Here is an 8,361-nt window from a genome sequence, read left to right as displayed (position 1 = left end):
GTGAGAGTCAGGAAGGAATATTTATACATCAGTAAAATGGGGTAGCTTTTTGTAAAGTCCTATTTCCCATTGGCCTGTGGACTGCTGGCCTAAGAATCATTTAGGGGGCTTGTTAAACATAAAGATCCCTGGGGCCAACCCCAGAACTACTCCATCAGAATCAGCAGTATTTGGGGGCTTGGGTGGAGGGGGTGTCTGCATTTTTAACAAGCTCTTCAAGTGATTTTTATATACACTCAGGTTCGAGAGTCACTTAAATTTGTTCCCTTCTAAAATCTTTCTATAATATTTTCTCCTCTTCTCTCAATGAGAAGGTGAAAAGGACTCACTGAAATATCTATTCCTATACAGATTTTGAGCGAAGCCAGAGCCAAAGCAGATTTTCTATGCAGCTTTTCTCATTAAATACAAGGTCAAGGAGGTAATTGCTCACTTACCTTCCATGGTAGGTGACCACAAAGACTTTGGTGTTTGTGGCACATTCTGTTGTAGCTGGTCAGTTATTTTTTTCCCGTCTCGCAAGAGAAACCCATCTGACTCAAGTAGTAAGGGTGAAACTCCACATTCTATTTAAAGCCCACTTTAAGTAGGAGGGAGGGCTAACCTAGCTCAACAATTCCTAACTCCATTAACTCACAAGAATCACCTGGAGAGCTTAAAAAGTGTCCACACCTGGGCCCTTCTCTCTAGAAATTCTGATTCAGTTGGTTTGGAGTGGTTCTTGTCTATTTTAAAAGCTTCCTAGGTGAACTTCAAGCTAGAGAACTACTATGTAGTTACTAAGGGTTTGGGATTGAGTGTTGTTTGCACCGAAGGTAGGAATTCCTTTGGTACAAAAGATGGGAATGAGTATGCCAGGTTGAGGGAACTGTAAGCAATGATGTGGAGGCATGGGCATATGGAGAGGTCTAGCAGGCAAGCAGACTCAAATTTAATCAGGTTTCATCACCAGAAAACAATGTACGTGGAGATATCTATATCTATCAACTACTCAGGATCTGATGAAATGCCTTCACTAAGATGAAACTTTAGGTTTTAGTTTTCATGAAATGACATTTAGAAATATTCCTAAACTTATGCAAAATGGCAGGGAATACATAGTTTGCTAAACTACTTGGTAATGAACCTTGCAATACATTTCTTCCTTTTGGGTATCAAGAAAAAGTCTATTATCTCCTAATGCAAGTTCATGTTTCCTGTAACGAGACAAAGAAAATTACATGGTCCAAGATGTTTTACTTTAGACTTCAGCTACTAGTGTTAATACTCAGTGTTAATTTTAGGTAATTTGAATTTTAATTCATTCTAGTGCTCACACTAGACTCCAGATAAAATTTTCTCTCTCCACTCTTTGTATTATTTGCAACATTTCTTTTTAATATGTATTTTGATTATCCTAATTAATATGTACTTTAACATAGTAATGTATCTAATTCCTTTTGGAAATAGACAAATATAACTTTTATAACCATTCACTTTTCATCCTTACATCCATACCAAGGCTCCTGCCCACTCTCTGACCTCATTCCCCCCTCATTTTCCCTTTTGTGCACTCTATTCTTTTAGTTACCCAGCACACCATGCTCAATCTCCTTTGCTTTTCTTCTACTTGGATTTTCTCTTCAACTAGAATAGTGCTTCCCAATGCTCTTCATATCGTGCAACATACAGAAATTGGTAACATTTTTACAACACACTGGAGTAAAGAGAGGAGACTATTGACCACTAGAGATGACTGGTCAGGGCCTTTGCTGCCCCAGGCTCTGCCCTGCTGGCTCAGAGGCTGATGATCAATACATTATTGCAATACGCCACCAATGAGATCTTTGAATGGCTGTCCCCTTTGTATTATTTGAGTCTCAACTTAAATGTCAATTCTTCAGAGCAGCTCACCTCACCAACCCCACAAGCATAGACCACTTCAGCCACTCCACCATCCTTACTCTAATTTTATCTTACTCATAACATTATCAGCTCCTGCAATTATCTCATTTATTTGTTTGTTTCTTCACCTGTTTATAGTTTGTTTCTGCTAGTTTCAGTATAAAGTGACTGAGTGCAGGAATACTTGTAGGTCCTATTAATCATTATGTACAAAAAGCCTTGAAAAAAATGGTACGTACTCAATAAACATAGCAGGTTGTTTGGAAAAGTGTGACTAGGCCTGGATATTCTCTATTCCTGGATGAGGCTTCACTTAGTGTGGCCAGGGAACATGCTTCACTCATGCTTAACATGAGTTAAGGCAAAGACAAAGAGTCTATCTTTCTAGTTTTATAGTCTCAGTGGGTGGTGTACTGCCTGGCTCATAGCAGATATACAATATGTGGTTGTTGTGTGAATGAATGAAAAGATGAAGGAAGGAAGGAAAGAAGGAAGGAAGATAGAGGTAATTGAACACAAACTTCAATTTCTTTGGTCTGTTCCAAGTTTTGGGAATCTTCAACAGGAGCTGGTAGCAGTTAAGTTTGAAACCTGGATAATAATGTTAAGGGTCTTTTAACTGATGCAGTCAGGCTAATACGAGGCATCTATTATGTGATCTACGGCAAATAACTTAACTATGAAGACCCTCAGTTTCCTTTTCTGCAAATTGGTTAAGTTTGGGTTTGGTGAGTTCTGCAGTCCCTTACCATTTTGAAATCTGCTATATAAATCGACAGAGAGTCAGAAAGGGGATGTTGAGGAAGTAATCGGGCAGTTAATCCAGATAGTAGCCAGGATCCTCCAAGGGAGACCAGAGGCTGCTTTTTAAAAACATGATAGATGACTAAGAATGATCTGGGCAGCCCTCAAAGCGTATTTTCAGGGCAGGGTTGGGCTTTCTACCTAGGATACTTATGTTGTCCTCTTTCTCTGCTCACCTACTGCTGAGCAGTACCTTCTCATCAGTTGGTGAACTTGAATAAATGAACAACAACTGTTGCTAAGGTCAGGTAGTTGCAAGTAGGAAGTATTTCTCCAGGGTAGAAAATTCTATTTTCTCACTGTATTAAAGTGTTCTAGAAACAAACAAGCAAAAGGCCTTTCTAGGCCTCCATTTGTTTATTTGAAAAATTGAACAGGTTTAGGCTGTTGTGAAGATTAAATAAAATATTGCATGGAAAGGGCTAGTATAGAGTTAGGCATATAGTAAACAATCAAGTTGGCTACCACTGTTATTATATTATGCAAGTCATGAGCTAGAAGCCAAAATATTTAATCCCAAATACTGGCATTTGATTCCATTTCTTTCTACTGAAGATGGAGCAGTTGGCTATGAAGTCCAGAGGAAGAGATCCAGAACTGCACATGATGATACTCATCTTCTTCAATTAAAATGCCTCTGTATATTAATAAGCCCAGCTGTGTTTCCCAATTAGGAAAAGCTGCAAAATCCAAAAATAAACCAAAACAAAGAGATACTTAGTCTGGAGGCAAATTTCAATTTTAGGTTACTTACAGAAAAAGATTGATATTATTGTGTTTGACATTAAAATTATATCAACACTACATTTAGTAACAGTCAGATACTACGGCACACTCATCTTCTTATCTACATCTCTCTAACAGAAGTAGATATTTTGAACATTTATGTCTTTAGAGAATCATTGTTTTGTTTCCCATTAAGTGATGGGTCTGGGATAAATACCTTCTCATTCACAATAAAAATTATTGAAAATGTGCTGGTTGGCTCATGCTTAAAAAATGCTATTTATTTTTAGTTTTCAAGGTGGAATTGGAAGCTAAGAATATAATAATTTTAGAAGATAAATATCATTCACTTTAAAAATAAACACTGCTAACAATGAGCTCTAAACAACTTTTCAAAATGTTATTTCTTGGATAATTTCAAGTAAGAAGTTACGTTTAATAAAACATTAACAGCAATTTTTGACTAATTTTAGTTTAGTTTAAAGAAGTTCTTTTCCATAGAATTTTTAAGTAATTGACTATAAACTCAAACACTGTGATTTAGTATAATTTCCCCATACTTATTTTACATTAAATAATTTATGTATGTTTATCTGTTAAAATACAAAATATAAAAATTCTAGTTACTATTTATGCATAGGAATTTATACTTCTTTTCTTTTTGGAGGACAGGTATATTTCACATAAATGGAAAAGATGAAGAAAGCCCACGATAGAAAATATTTTGGAAAATTAATTAAAATTTTCATTTTACTAACATTGATTGAACACATAAGATATAAGGAACTCTGATAAGTTCTTTTTTTTTTTTTTTAAATATGGTGACTTTATTTCCATCTTCTTACAGTCCCCGGAATCACATCTGGTAAGAATCTTCATATCTATAACACAAAAATGTCTCAAGAAAGCATGTTATAAGACAGTATATAAATCAGCAACAGTTTGGCAGAATTCTAGTTCATATCCCCACCCAAATTTTTAATTCAAAAATAACAATTAACTTTATTTAACATATGTTATACTTCCTACTTAAAATACCATGCTCTAGTTAAATAATTCATCAACAACACTGTATACAAATAAAATATTACACAAAATATATTAAGAAAATGTTTTGGTATTTGATCTGAACAATAAATAAAAACACAGGCACTTCTACACTGAGACAGGAAAGCAGTCACTACTCAGGATAATAATTTTGTAAAAGCAACACATAATCATGTTGGCAAGAATAGAATTCTGCAGTTTTAAACTGACAAACCACTGATAAAAAGGTCTGCAACTTCAATCTTTTCACTTAAAGTTCAAAAGTTACACATGCTTTCCTGGTCCACGATGAAAAATCATAAACACAGTATGGTTACCAGGGTCAATTCAATCTTCAGTTTGAAGATTATGGAATCATACTCACTATTTTCAGATACTAAAAAAGAGAGAACTATCACGACACCACCCAGCAAACCAAATACAAGATAGTTAAGCTTTCTCCTTATTATGACCAAAAGACCATAACAAGATAAACTGGATGAATGTCACACAGTGATTCCCATTTTGCAAAACTGATTGATTAGATTAACCCAAGGAAATGTTGGAGCAGCAGGAAATTTCAACAGAAGTTAATTTTTCCAGACTATTTAAAAAATTCATCCAAATTTCATGAAAATAAGTGTAATTCCATTTCACAAAAAGCATTGAGTCATATATAACAGTGTCTCTGTAGCCAATAGGTTTATGAATACCTAAACTGCAGATAATTCACTCATTATAATGGGAAATAGGAATACCATCATATGAGGGCAAAACAAAAATAACTTAACACGATCAGATTCCAGAAACATGATTTCAGATGACAAGGGGGACAAGTTAGAAAATAATGACCACTAGCCAGCAGGAAGGGTCAGAACCATTCGTCTTGTCATATCCTACATAAAAATTAGGATCTTCTGCTTTCCCTCTTCAGAAAGTACTACATTGAAAGGTTTAGAGGCCCTCATATGGATACTACTCATAAAGGCAGTTTTGATGGTTTTACATAGAAATTACCTCTAATGTGAGAGAACACAACATGGGAACTATTCGAGATACATCTTTCTATGCAAAATTTAGTTTTGTACATAATTTAGCAACTTAAATGAGCATTTTGCAACGAGACCAAATATCAATCATCTCTTGAGGTTTTCTACTATGTACCAGCATCAAACCCACATAGGAACAAACGTTATTCCTGTTTTTCTCTTCTATATCAAATGTCCGAAATACTTTGTGTTTCTCTGGAACTGAGGTCAAGTTTCTGAAGGCACATTCCAGTATAAACATCATCAATGGGGTAGAGAAGGACCTGGTCAGTTACATTGTGTAGCCTCAGGGCCAGGTGGCCGGAGTACAGGAATCCACCTCCCCCTGCATAAGGCGGGTAGACGCCAGTGTAAAGAACTTCCGGGATGTAGTACTTCAGTTTCTTATCCTGACGAGGTCCAGCATTGGGAATCACATCAACTATAAACACATCTTTGGCTTTGTTCTTGGATAAGCTATTCAAGTGATTCAGGATGTGACAGGTGTTCACAAAAACATTATCATTGCCCTTGATCACGAACTCAGCATTTGGGCAGGAAGTGCTCACCCACCTGAGAAAGAGTACTTCTTTCAGAGATAAGTTGAAGAAGGTGTCTCTGTAGTTCCACATAAGAATGCCTTGGTGCTTCTGACTCTCAAATTTCAGCATATCTGAAAGGTCAGGATGGTTGTCCTCTGCGGGGCTCTGGCCCAGTAAGAAGACTCGCACCACTGTTTGGTTCCCCACATTGGTTTCTTTGCCCCAAGATTCCCGAATCGCTTGCCTTCTGTCGAAATGTGAAGGGACTTAATCGCCAGCAATAAGAAGGGCTTCTTTGCACACTTATCGGGTTGATCTATAAGCAGTGAATAATTCCGACATCTCAAATACAACAGAAAGTCTTTAAATCTGTCTGGCAAACTGTCAAAACCTGAAACTACTGACGTGACCCTCAAGTCAGGTTCACAATAATTCAGATGGCTTATGTTGGAAAATCCGTACGCTTCCCCTGTCTGGTTAGCTAACATGTTCAAAATGGGATTGTACTTCCTGTTCAGCTTTTCTTGTTCCCTGTTCCAATATGCCTTGGGAGGGTCAGATATCTTCCAGAACTTTTCTTTGGGTATTATTACTTCCTCTTTTCCATTTTTTTATTGGCTACTGCTTTTGGAGACTTCCACAATCAAATAAATGAAGACATTTACCATCATCAGGATTCCCAACAATTTTATTCTTCGACGTCCAACACTCATTTCTCATATCTTCTCCGGGAGCAGCTCCTGCTCAGCGGGGTGGGGATGGGAGATCGCGGCTGCATCCACGTCCCAGCCGCTCTGCGCGGCTCAGCCCGGCGACCGCCGCCACTCTCGCTCCATGCGTTGCGCCCGCGATGGAAGGCCAGGTGGTGTCCGCGGTGGGATGGCTCCGCCTCGGCTTGGCCCCGGCTCGGCTCAGCTCCTGCACTTGTTGCCGCCGTGGCCGCTGCGCCTCACTCCCGGCTTCGGCTCTCTGATAAGTTCTTTAGTTGCATTTTCTTATTTAATCCAAATGCAACCTAATAAAGTAGAAATTTTTCTATCTTCTTTTGGTAAATCTTGCAGACTCTGTATTCAAAAATTTTTCCCACTGCAAAATACTAAAGGATGATAGATAAGTTACAACTAACAGGCAGAGCTGAGCTCTCAAGAAATTAAGGAGAATCTTCAGTATCCCCAAATGACAGGAACAAAAGCCAGAGTAATAATCTAGCACTGAAGTTATAGATACCTAAGAGACATTTGCTGATCAATGGTACATAAATCCTGAAGTTTCAATGTCTCTTCAACGAAACAGAACAACTCCTAAGGCATATAAAAGATGGTGTGGTGGTGGGGGAGGAGGGGTGGGAATGGAAACAGCTACAGAAAGCTAGAAAACTCAAAGAGCTTCAGTAAAAACAATGTGTCTGCCTGGCTTGAATCCTACACAGGGATAAATGCTCGTCTGATAATACCTAGTCATAAATGATGCCCTCACATAGGATAATAAGTCTACTATTGTATATAACAGAAGGAAACACAAATATTTCTGGGAAAATGTCCATTAAACCAAGATTCTCAGGATTCCCATAAACAGAGATTGGTCAAATGAGCAAACATAAGCAAATATTGACTGTATAACAATAATCATATCTAATTAAGAAATCTTGATAAAACTAATTACTTCACAACTGTACCTTGGATAGGGATGATCTGAATTAAAGTGTTTAAAGGTACTTATACGTGCTTAGAGGTAGTGAAAAAAAATAAATAATACTTAAGTTGTTTATTCATGTTAAAATATTAAGGAAGGTCATGACTAGAATACAGAACTTTCTACAACAGAGGAAGAAAATTAATTTTGAAACTCAGTCAGCAGAATAGAAGGAATGGGTATAAGAGAAGCATAGATGAGACAGGATGTATATGAAAACATAAAATAGTCATAGTAAAATTAAGACTAAACTCACCTACTAAAACACTAAGATTTTCAGAATTGGAAAGAAAAGAACTATAATATTTTTACAAGGGACTCACTTAAAACTTTGAAGACACAGAAGAGATGAAAATTAATATATAGAATGATATATACTAGGCAAATACAGAAAAGAACTTGTATAGACAAAATAGACTTTAAGGCAACAAAAAGTAGTAGGGATAAGGAAGGTAACTAAGTCAGCAGGAATATACTAATTTAATTATGTATGTACCTATGATTATGTCCTGAAAGTATACAAAGCAAATATTAACGGAACTACAATCAGAAGTTGACAATCTCCTGTCTTCGTGAGAGGTTACTTTATCCTGTCCTGTCTCCTTACTAATTTTTGTCTGCTTGATCTATCAACTTCTGATAAGTGTTGAAGTTGACAG

At 37.0% G+C, this 8,361-nt stretch overlaps 1 pseudogene; it reads right to left on the bottom strand.

Annotated features, from left to right (window-relative positions):
* Positions 1-5,533: 5,533 nt before the first annotated feature.
* LOC131756415 (N-acetyllactosaminide beta-1,3-N-acetylglucosaminyltransferase 2-like) lies at positions 5,534-6,996 on the bottom strand (annotated as a pseudogene).
* Between the last annotated feature and the right edge of the window lie 1,365 nt (positions 6,997-8,361).

The sequence above is a fragment of the Kogia breviceps genome, chromosome 4, assembly GCF_026419965.1.
Source record: "Kogia breviceps isolate mKogBre1 chromosome 4, mKogBre1 haplotype 1, whole genome shotgun sequence".
NCBI lineage: Eukaryota > Metazoa > Chordata > Mammalia > Artiodactyla > Physeteridae > Kogia > Kogia breviceps.
Note: the sequence above shows the minus strand (reverse complement) of the source record. Positions and strands in the feature narration are given on the sequence as shown.